At 36.9% G+C, this 12,703-nt stretch overlaps 1 long non-coding RNA gene across 1 annotated transcript in view; it reads left to right on the top strand.

The window, feature by feature from the left end:
• The window catches only part of LOC129528145 (uncharacterized), a 312,151-nt gene that overhangs the window by 148,136 nt on the left and 151,312 nt on the right, over positions 1-12,703 (top strand). The window lies entirely within an intron of this gene.

The following is a 12,703-nucleotide window of genomic DNA, read 5'->3' on the forward strand; positions in this document are numbered from 1 at the left end:
GCTGGCCCCTCCCAAATCTCATGTCCTCACATTTCAAAACTAGTTATGTCTTCCCAACAGTCCCCCAAAGTCTTAACTCATTTTAGCATTAACTCAAAGTCCACCATCCAAAGTCTTATCTGAGACAAGGCAAGTCCCTTCTGCCTATGAGCCTGTAAAATCAAAAGGCAGTTAGTTATTTCCAAGATACAATGAAGGTACAGGCACTGGGTAAATACACCTGTTCCAAATGGGAGAAATTGGCCAAAATGAAGGGGGATACAAGCCCTGTGCATGTCTGAAATCCAACAGGGCACTCAGATCTTAAAGTTCCAAAATGATCACCTTTGACTGCATGTCTCATATCCAGGTCATGGTGATGCAACTGGTGGGCTCCTATGGCCTTGGAAAGCTCTGACCCTGTGGCTTTGCAGAGTACAGCCTCCCTCCTGGCTGCTTTCATGGGCTGGCACTGAGTGTCTGCAGCTTTTCCAGGTGGACGGTGCAAGCTCTCAGTATAGCTACCATTCTGGGGTCTGGAGGACAGTGGACCTCTTTTCACAGCTCCACGAGGCAGTGCCCCAGGAGGGACTCTGTATGAGGGCTTCAACCCCACATTTCTCTTTTGCACTGCCCCAGCAGATGTTCTCCATGGGGGCTCCACATCTGCAGCAGACTTCTGCCTGGACATCCAGGCATTTCCATACATTTTCTGAAATCTAGGTGGAGGTTCCCAAGCTTCAACTCTTGAATTCTGTGCACCCACAGACCCAACACCATGTGGAAGCCACATAGCCTTGGGGCTTGCAACCTCTGAAGCAATAGTCTGAGCTCTATGTTGGCCCCTTTAACCACAGCTGGGATGCAGGTCACGAAGTCCAAGACTGCCCAAAGCAGCAAGGCACTGGTTCTGACCTACGAAAGCATTTTCCCTCCTAGGCCTCCAGGCATGTGATAGAAGGGCTGACCATGAAGACCTCTGACATGCCCTGGAGACATTTTTCTCACTGTCTTGATGATTAATATTTGGCTCTTTGTTACTTATGCAAATTTCTGCAGCTGACTTGAATTTCTCCTCAGAAAATAGGTTTTTCCTTTTTTATCACATCATCAGGTTGCAAATTTTCCAAACTTTTATGCTCTGCTTCCCTTTTAAACATAAGTTCCAATTCCAAACTATATTTTTGTGAATGCATAAAAATGAATGCTTTTAACAGCACCCAAGACACTTCTTGAATGCTTTGCTACTTAAAAATGTCTTCTGCCAGATGTCCTAAATCATCTCTCTCAAGTTCAAAGTTCCACAAATTTCTTAGGCAAGGGCAACATACTGCCAGTGTCTGCTGAAACATAGCAAGAGTCACCTTTGCTCCAGTTCCCAACAAGTTTCTTATCTCCATCTGAGACCACCTCAGCCTGGACTTTATTGTCTGTATCACTATCAGCATTTTGGTCAAAACCATTCAAGAAGTCTCTAGGAAGTTCCAAACTTCCCCACATCTTCCTTTCTTCTTCTGAGCCCTCCAAACTGTTCCACCCCTGCCTGTTACCTAGTTTCAAAGTTGCTTTCACATTTTTGGTTATCTTTACAGTAGTGCCCCACTCTGCTGATACCATTTCACTGTATTAGTCCAGTTTCATGCTTCTGATAGAGACATACCTGAGACTGGGTAATTTATAGGGGAAAGAGGCTTAATTGACTCACAGTTCCCCATGGCTGGGGAGACCTCACAATCATGGCAGAAGGTGAATGAGGAGCAAAGTCACATCTTACGTCGTACAGGAAAGAGAGCTTGTTTAGGAGAACTCTCATTCATAAAACCATCAGATTTCATGAGACTTATTCACTACCCTGAGAACAGTATGGGGAAAACTGCCCTCAAGATTCCATTATCTCCACCTGGCTCTGTCCTTGATGTTGGGGATTATTATAACTCAAGGTGAGATTTGGGTGGGGATATGGTCAAACCATATCACCTATGATTTTAGTTCCCACAATTCCCACATGTTGTGTGAGGAACCCAGTGGGGGGGTAATTGAATTATGGGGGCAGGTCTTTCCTGTGCTGTTCTCATGATCGTGATTAAATTTCACAAGATTTGATGGTTTTATAAGGGGGAGTTTCCCTGCACAAGTTCTTTTTTTGCCTGCTACCATCCATGTAAGATGTGACTTGCTCCTCCTTGCCTTCTGCCCTGATTGTGAGGCCTCCCCAATCATGTGGAACTGTGAGTCCATTGAACCTCTTTCTTGTATAAATTACCCAGTCTTGGTATGCTTTATTAGCAGCATGAAAATGGACTAATACAGTAAATTGGTACCAGTAGAGTGAGGAGTGCTGCTGTAAACATAACTGAAAATGTGGAAGTGACTTTGGAACTGGGTAACAGGCAGCAGTTGGAACAGTTTAGAGGGCTCAGAAGAAGACAGGAATATGTGGGAAAGTTCGGAACCTCCTAAAGACTTGTCGAATGGCTGTGCCCAAATGCTGATAGTGATATGGACAATAAAGTCCAGGCTGTGGTGGTCTCTGATGGAAATTAGAAACTTGTTGGAAAGTGGAGCAAAGGTGACTCTTGTTATGTTTTAGTAAAGAGACTGGTGGCATTTTGCCCCTGCACTAGAGATTTGTGGAACTTTAAATTTGAGGGAGATGATTTAGGGTATCTGGTGGAAGGAATTTCTAAGCAGCAAAACATTCAAGATGTGACTTGGATGCTGTTAAGGCATTCAGTTTTATAAGGGAAGCAGAGCATAAAAATTTGGAAAATTTGCAGCCTGACAATGTGATAGAAAAGAAAATCCCATTTTTTAAGGAGAAATTCAAGCCAGCTGCTGAAATTTGCATAAGCAACCAAGGAGCTGAATGTTATTCCCCAACACAATGGGGAAAATGTCTCCAGGGCATGTCAGAGGTCTTCAAGGCAGCCCCTGCCATCATAGGCCTGGAGGTCTTGGAGGGAAAATGGTTTCATGGGCCAGGCTCAGAGAGTCCCTGTGCTGTGTGCACCCTAGTGATTTGGTGCCCTGCATCCCAGCTGCTCTTGCCCTTGCTGAAAGGGGCCAATGTAGAGCTCAGGCCATGGCTTCAGAGGGTGCAAGCCCCAAGCCTTGGCAGCTTCCATGTGTTTTTGAGCCTGCAAATGCACAGAAGTCAAGAATTGGGGTTTGAAAAACACCCAGATTTCAGAGTATGTATAGAAGATAGGAGTGTGGTTACTTCTATACATAGCTGAAATACATATATACATTTGACCCAGCAAATCCTCTCCTAGTGAATTACCCTAAAAAATAAAAAGATATGTCCACAAAAAGACGTGTACATTTACAGCAGTTTTATTCATAATAGTAAGAAGATGGAAACAACCAGTGTGTACCAGAGTGAATCTGTAAACAAGTTGTGCAACCCTCATATAATGAGATTAATGCTCAGCAATCCAAATGAAACAAACTACTAATTACACAACATGGATAATGTTAGAAAACATACTGAGAAAAACAAGTCAGACACAAAAGAGAACACATTGGATACTTTTATTTATGTGAAATCTAGAGGAGGCAAATTTAATAATTTAGTGAAACCAAGCTGATCAGTATTTACCTGCGGCCAGGGATAAAGGAGTGAGATTGAGTTCAAAAGGCATAAGATAATTTGAGGGGATGACAGACTTGCGCTATATACTTACCAGGATGTTGTTTATATAGGGATATATGTGTTTTGAAAACTCAGGAAGCCGTACACTTAAAATACATGCATTTAATTTTATGAAATGTATACCTTAATAATGTTCATGTAAGAAGTTTTAAAATATTCTAATCGATAAATTAAGAAGATAATCAAACAGACTTTTTCAAGTTTTACTAAACCAGAAAGGAGTCTGACCTACTCCATTCATATTAAAAATAAGTCTAAATTGCAGAGTAACTTGAATTTACCAAGTAAATATGCTCTTTGGACAGATGCCTCAAGTTTTAGGCATGTAGACTTTACATTTCCTGTATTGTTATTTTCCAACTTGTTTCTTTGTGTTAAAGAAGCTATTTTAAGATAAGCCACAGGCCTCAAGCTGTCTATTTCTTTCGGTATAGTGACAGGGAAATAAACATTTCCCGTTCTTCTTCTACTAATGCCAGGTCACAGTCAGCAATCTCTTTGGTTACTGTCTTGGGTAGCAGCCTGTCTTTTTCAATGGTAAGAACGCATTAATCCATCTGATAAAGGGCAGTTTGAGAAAGGTGAGCACAGCTCAGAGCTCTTTAATCTGTCAAGTCCTATTTTCTTTTACCTTTGAAATGTTCCAGAATCCTCTTTCCAATCTGTCATAGGTAAGCCTAACATCTCACCCTAGAGTTTACATTAACCTTTAATAATATTATTGGCAGACATAAGGACAATTTACCAAAAAAGGTGGTCTATGAATTTTTGTATTATTAGTGTCTGTATTGTATTATGAATTTACCTTTCTTGTCTTTGTTAAGACATATATACACTATATTTCTAGCCTGTGAAGAGAAAATATTAAAGACTTATTGCTGGGTAAATAAAATGATGTTTAAATTATATTCTATGTGAAAGCAACTTATGGGTTATTTATAATAGGACTTCGATTATGAGGCAGAGAGCTTGTTAAGAAATAAATACCGTTACAAAATAAATAAATATTCTCAATACATTTGGAAAATCATAAATTGCATGCTTTATTATATGAATTAGAAGTTATCATCTTTAAAACCCTATGGTATAAAACCAAGAGAAAAATATGTGTAACTGATATGATTGTTTCAGTGAATTAAAAAATTTTAAATTTCCTCTAGATAATTCCTGTTAGATAAATCCCCAGTGACAATTTCATCCCAGCATCCCTGGCAGCATCTCCAATTCTGTGTGACATAATTACCCACACAAGCAGAGGAAAGCCCATTACTGGAAATGGCAATATTTCTAACTTGCTTAGAGGATATGCAATAATGCAGCTTAAAACATTTTCTGGTTTAACAACTACTTAATTAGTTATTTCTTCCTCTGTAGTCATAACTTTTATCCTCTCTACCCCAATGTAGTTACTATTAGAGATGTGATTTTCATGGGCAACTCTTAATTACCCATGGTAATGAGCACACATCTGGGCACGGTTTTATATCAAAAGTGTTAGTTTTAAGAAGTTTTGGCTTAGGTCAACCAATCAGTAAGCAGCTGTGTTCAACATTTACCATGCACCCAACACTACTCAACACTCTGTTAATATGACATGGTAAGCACAAAGAAATATAAACTTCTACCTTCAAAAATTGTATTCATAAATAAATAAAATACAAACACATAAAGCAGAGATTACTAAACTTTTAATATCAAGCACAAAAAGTGGTAATAGTCACAAATGTCATGTATCTGGCTGGCTGTGGAAGTAGGGAAGACAACCATTGAGAAATTTCTATGTGGCAGATATGGTTAGAACTTTTGTCATATTTAATATAGCAATATATGAGGTCAGCATTATGCCCATGTAGCAAGACAAGGAAGCTGAAGCTTAGAGAGGTTAAGATACTGGCCCAAGGCTCATGCTTAGAATTTACAATACTAGATTATATCCAGTCCTAGATTTCAACAGATATTTATTGGTATTGACATTGTGAAGACATTTAACCATACGAAATGCTAATCCTGCTTCCTTATGGGTTTTCTCACCCATTAGAAAAGAAATGCTAAATGACATGTATAATGAAGCCAATAAGATCTACAGAGCCATGTATTAATGAGGCCCTTCTTATGTCCAGAAATTTAAGAAAAGATGCAAGGTACAGATACTATAGAAAAGTAAGAGTGTGAAGAATAATAAGATCTCATTCCCAGCATAAGATGTTTAACAGTTAGCAAGTAGGCTATGATCAGATTCAGTGACACAAAGTCTGTGAAAATATCCCCTTGGTATAAAATGCTGAGACTGGATGCTCAAAGGTTATAGCCAAAAGAAGAATCCCCTAACTCTAAGGACAGACATTGGCTTTCTGATCCATATGTATTCTCTTTTTTTCTATATCATAATTTTTACTTTTCACTAGGCAGTCTTCTGAGAATAACAGTATATCTGTAAAGTTGATGCATGCTTGTCAACATAATTTACATAAGTGGTTATGATACAAATAATTTGATACAAACAATCTTGTCTCTTGAAATTGCAAAGTTAAAGTCCTTTTCTGTATCTATTTTCATAAATATTAGTAAATATATAAAATTACAATCAACATAGGCACATGTCTTCCATTAAAAACTGTGTCTCGGTGAAATATCAACATCTCAGATTTGATTAAGAAAGACATAAAAAGATTTGACATTTTTTTTTTTACTGTTAAACAACTTAAGATTTTAGACCAGAAAGATTATTTGCATTTGAAGATCTCAAAAAGATACATATCTGCCTTTTGAAATCCATATTTGATTCACTGTTTTGCCCTCCCCAATCCTTTTCCTAAAAATTACAAAATGAAGAAATATCTACTGCTTAAAATAAAGAACATTAAGAGAAGTCATCAAAAGCACAGAAATAATTGCTATCATCAGAATTGAAGAAAACGTAAATTTTCACTTCAGTCAGCAACTTGGGGAAAGGTGGTGCAAGTTACATTAAATTTCTGAAAGTAAGAGTTCAAAAGTATTTCCTATATTATATTCCCAATTTTACTCTTTGGTTAAATTGTTCTTTGAGTCAGAACTCCAAAAGTAAGATTCTACACCCAAACATTTATCACTCTTGCTCAGCAACACAAGTGTGCTGAGAATTCAAATCCCAAATGGATTCAAACTCCAAATGGATTACATAAAAGTACTGACCTAAAATTAAAACATTTGTAAGAACATGATAAATAAGAGGTGAAGAGTCTTAATAACAAAGATTTTGATATATTTAGAGAATTTCTTAAAATATATCTCCAGATTCCTTTTGTTTTACACAGTTGTTATCTAAATGCCTACCATGAATATCAAAATATACTGTAACAATTTTATCCAATTATCATTTTTACTCTAAAATCATTATTTTACTGAGCAATTATGCTCAGTAACTATTTTAATAGTTTATTCTGTACAGTTTTCTTACCCTACTTATTTGTGTACTAGGATATAAGTTCTGGAATTGTTTCTATTGCTAGTAATTACTGTATAACGGTAACACATTTTAAAATGGCAGATTTATTTGGTTTCTCTACTTACTAATGGCCAGAAAATATAGGATTAGCACATGAGAAAAAAATACCAATAGAGCTAAATAGGAGACAATTAAATTTATATATGGTGCTCACATTTCACTGCCTAAGTTCCAGACACAGAATTCCCCTCCAAGTGGGGCTTGGTATAATTTGGAAGGAGTTCTGGTGTTCAGTCAATAGATCTTTGCCATCTCTGGTAGCTTTGCCCTCCCAACCAAAACAGGTTGTCACCAATTTTCACATAGTGTAAGTCTTTTGATTGAATAGTTCTGTTCAATGAAAGTTGGAGACATAAATCTTGAGGGAGCTGAGAGACCTTTCACTAATGTGGAATTTGCAGGATTGAAGCAATTTGGCATTATTGGGAACTAAAGAGAAGCCTTGATTTGACCAGACATGTAAGTTAAGTCTAGAAAAAATGCTTAAGCTAATAAATTGAGATGGCTGGATAACTACACTATAAATCAATCAAGAAATCCAGATGACATTATAAACCACAGCCATAATGCTCTTGTGGAGAAGTAATGTTCTTGTGGTTTGCAAAAACATTCTGAGCTTTTGAGAGATTTCATGGTTGGAAATCTATTTCTAGTCATCCAGTACTATTTATAAAAGGGGGATTGTTTTTTGTTGTTCTTATGGTTAAAAATTTCAGTATAAGACAGCAGTTTAAAAACACCACTTAAGGAATTTAACATTTTTAGAAAAAACTTCCCGGGAAAAGCAATAATGAACGCACCCAGGGGCTGTTTGATATTATGTGACACTGGGCTTCCAAATTATCAGGCTAGTTTTAATATAAGGCCATGCAGTGATCTTGAAATCTCACCCCACCCGCCTCCATCACAAAAAGAACATCTACCCCACTGAAAATGGTACGGAAGATCACAAAGGACAGATGCACAAAAATGTGTATGTTTCTTCAAATGACAGCAAAGCAAATTGAGAAGAAAATTGTTTACTACCACACAGTGACCTCCACTGTGTCTTCTATACATACTTTCCCCCTCTCAAACTCTTCTGTTTAAATGCCAAATTTCTATAATTTGCTGTGTCCTAAAATTAAGCTATTCTTTAATTCCTTCATATTTGTGTGCAGTTCGATTAGTAGGATAAAGAAAAACATGTGTACTTACTTATTTGTATGTACTTTACCCTTCTCCAGAAGGAAGATCATGCAGCTTCCATCAATTCATTAAGTGACAAAAAATTACATAAATTAAATGGGAGACAAGCAATGCAATGGAAGAGACAAAAGTTGGGCCAGTGACAAACCTAAAGGTGTTCCCTTCCTTATTATAGTTCAACCACAAACTTGCCTTCAAATCTACTTTCATTCAAGGTGAAGAGAGAAAGCTGATGAACTGATTTTCAGAATTCATAATATTAAAACTAACCACACATAATAATAATAGCAAATAATAATAATAATAGCAAATACCTAGTACAGTAATTTTAAAATGCCAGGTAGTAATGTTATCAAGAAAATCTTTACAATAGACTCCACAATAATTTTAAAGGCACATTTCTCAAATAGACACACATATCCCACCAAAATGGAAATTAGTAAAATCAAGTCTGTGGAAGAATAATTTCTGTGTAAAAAGGGATTACGTTCAGCTATAATAATGATGAATGGCCACTTGAAGGTGGTGATATTTGCATCAATGTAAAAGAATAAGCAGCTTTCTAGAGGTAGGTAGTGTGGGGAAGATGGAAATTATTTTTAGAGAGTATTTTTTAAACCAAAACTAACACTTGAATGAAATGGAAGAGTCAAAACCATTAGGAAACTAGAACTGCACATTAAATCAATCATGTTTCAGTTCATAAATGAATCCACCAAACACATATTACACCCTGGCAAAGGTTTGATTGGCAGGTTTCCCAGTTATAACTCTGGCCCTTATATAGATTCCCAGGCTCCTCCAGACCTACTGAGTCTGATTTTCTGGGTAAAATATGTGATTTCAAAAAATTCAAATAATGCTCTTAATGTCTATAAGTCAAGGAATTGAACCCAGGTATTTCAAACTGCAGTAAAATTCCTTAGGTCCGTGTCACCACAAAAACTTTGAGAATCAGCCTATGACTGTTAACACATTTTAAAGCAGTAAATTCTCTAATAAAGAAATAATACATTATGTAGCTTGCCTTCCAAACTTCATATTCAGATTGGTGCTGCATTTCTGTTTGAAAGAAGTGCTCTTCTTTCAGTAAGGAAGCATTTGTCACGTTTTTAAAGCACTCTTTTGGAAAGAATATGTACAATTCAATCAAAATATGCCTACCTCCATTCTGGTTTGAAATAAAATCATTGTGCTAATGTATCGGGGTTTTGAAGAGGCATATTTTATATGTTAATTAAAGTGGAAGCCTATCTTAAAAAAAAGTCACACATATAATTTGCCTTAAATCTCAGATAAAATTGTCTTGCTAGTCTTTAGACTCATGGAATTGTCTAAAACAGAGGCCAGACCTTTTATTTTATTGCTGGACACTTGAATAGCAAATGGTGAAATAGCAAACATAATTTGAGTTTTATTTAACTCATCCACCAAATTAGTCTACCTGTTGGGTTTTTTCAAAAAAATACTTTTAGCTGATTCCAGCTTGGATGCCACAAGATGTTCTCATACACTCACATCTATAAAATAGGCCCACAAGTCTTCCCCACTTTTTCTCCCTAACTTGGGCTAAGGCATAAGTCTAAAAACAGATCATGTTTTCCAGTTTATGTTTCTCAAAGTGCTTAAGAATGAAAAGATGGGCCGGGCGCGGTGGCTCACGCCTGTAATCCCAGCACTTTGGGAGGCCGAGACGGGTGGATCACGACGTCAGGAGATCGAGACCATCCTGGCTAACACGGTGAAACCCCGTCTCTACTAAAAATACAAAAAATTAGCCGGGCATGGTGGCGCGCGCCTGTAGTCCCAGCTACGCGGGAGGCTGAGGCAGGAGAATGGCGTGAACCCGGGAGGCAGAGCTTGCAGTGAGTCGAGATCGCACCACTGCACTCCAGCCTGGGCGACAGAGCGAAACTCCGTCTCAAAAAAAAAAAAAAAAAGAATGAAAAGATGGCAACACATGCAAAAGTGGGCAAGTCGTTTAGAGGAAGGACTTTCTGGGCTCATAAAACCTCTAGAATAAGATTTTCCTTTGGTATTTCGGATGCTTTTGCCAGCATCATTTTCAGGCAGTACTACCCAGGAGCCAGCTTTCTCAGGATAAAAATCCTAGGCAATGTGCCTGATCCAGAGCTCAATTATTTTAATTATTAGGTATAAATGAAAAAATTATAGTAGTTTATATGAGAAATGATTAGGAAACTCAGTTTTCACCAAAGAAAACGTTACATAAATAGAAATAACCAGATGGATGGATATATGGTGGATGAAAGGATAAATGGATAGATAAATAAGTAGATAGGAGATTAGAACAATATAAAATTGTTATTATATTGTTCTCTGTAATTCTAAATCTAAATCCAAAAAGTAAATAATAATAGCCATTACTTAAAATTCCATATGTGCAATTAAAATTTTTGAGATTTTTAAAATATATTATTCTCTTACCCTAAATACCTATTCATATTTATCCTGTTCATTTCCCTAACTGCTCTGGTCATTAATTACTCATGAATGAATTTGCTAATCTAAAGGAAAATCGAGGATCAAGGTATGTTGGTTTATTTCAATTACATGTCTTCTTAGATTTACGTTCATTACTCCCTTTAAAAATGAAACACAACAAGCTAATACATTGTGTCCATGTCTTTTTTTTTAACCTTTGAAAAGCACACAGCACCTTGCCAGGCATATAGTAGGTGTTTAAAATAAATGTGCTAAATTAAACTAACTATTGCCCACACTACACATAAATTGCAGCCTAAGAGCAGCAGTGTGCGAAAGCACACTCTGTAATGACCCAGTTCAGCTGGACAGATTAAAGTCTGGGGCATAGCATTTCAGTGGCTTGATCCATCTGCCACCAGTCACTTGTGGGAAGAGGCTTCTGTTTCTTGTCAGCCAGCAATAGGAAGCCCAGCAGGATTTAGTAGCTGCTGAAGCTCCAAAGGAAAGGGCACAGTACACACCATTCATGTCAAGTCCGTTACGAGATCCTGGTTTCCTTATCCTCCCCATCTGGTAAATAAACACTCTCCATGCTGTTTTGCCTCAGATAATACCTCACTTACTAGGTCAGAAAAAAATACACTCAGCAAGGAGTTCAATAAACCTATTTATAAGAATAAAAGTACATATAATTTATATTTGATCTCACAGAGACTATGTAAAGATTGAAAGCATTAGTTATTCGGCTTGCTCAAATTTCTCTTCAGCCACCAATGGTTATTTGATACAGTCAGGCAAAGTGAGATTTTAAAGTAATATTATCAAGATACTATTTCAATGTTCAACTTCACATTCTGTGAAGTCACAGTGAAAGAAAAAAAGCAGTCCCTTCAGTGAAATTACAAATAATCTTTATTTCTTATCAAAAGTGGAATACTTAAGACACTCATTTATTTCAGCACTTGTGGCCTGCCAAATGGAGAAATCTTTGTACATAGGCAATGGGTGTAATTGAAAGGTACGAGGCCACGTTAACAATGTTTTTGTTGTTGCTGTTGTTTTGGTTTTTAACCTTCAGAGCAGTCCCTTTGCTCAATACCTCATATCCTCTTTTCTGACTTAAAGAGCAGAACAGCAAAGTATTAATAATTTGATAGGTAATCACTAAGTTCATTTGCAATACTATTCTAAAATTAAAAGCCAATTGATAACGTTACACCAAATAGAATTTCAGCAGTAAAATTTCTTCAGTGAACAGATCAACATAGCCCACAGCTATGCTGCTGGGGAGTGGGGTTGGGTGTTTTGGGCGAGGTGTCATTCATCAGTGCACGTGGGAGGAGGAGGAAGATACTAAGTTAAAGATATTGGTTTGCGGTAGTGATCTCCCAGGAACTACACATTTTCTTTCTCTTTTTCTTTTTCTTTCTTTTTTTTTTTTTTTTTTTACCATGACCCATTTTTTGAATACAAAGACATAGTACCCCGCTTTTGGGAAACAACTGAAAAAAAAATAGGGGAATGGATAAGAAAGTTTTTTTATTTGTCTTACTTGTTTTTGTGTTTTTTTATATTAAAGTAAGATTTCATTCACTAGTAAAGTTTTTTTAAAGAATAAATTGCTTGCTGGATGTATCGAGGTAATAAAAGTTTTCCTTTATATGAAGCAATATAGGATATTAGCTTTATGAGGCACTTGCCAGTAAAAAATAGATGAATATGTGTTAGTTAAGAATAAAGAGACCAGAGGACGTGAGGATACTCTCATGATCAGGTAACTTTCAGTCTTCTAAGTGGAATCAGCGGGCCTGATTATTTTCTCTTTCTATAATTACACATGTTCAAATGGTCAGCCTGCCTGGAAGAAAGGACTTTTATGTACTGTATACAGCACTGGGTCTTAGAATGAACATCATAATTCTCTTTAGAGATTGTCCAATCTTCTT

Source organism: Gorilla gorilla, chromosome 19, assembly GCF_029281585.2.
Source record: "Gorilla gorilla gorilla isolate KB3781 chromosome 19, NHGRI_mGorGor1-v2.1_pri, whole genome shotgun sequence".
NCBI lineage: Eukaryota > Metazoa > Chordata > Mammalia > Primates > Hominidae > Gorilla > Gorilla gorilla.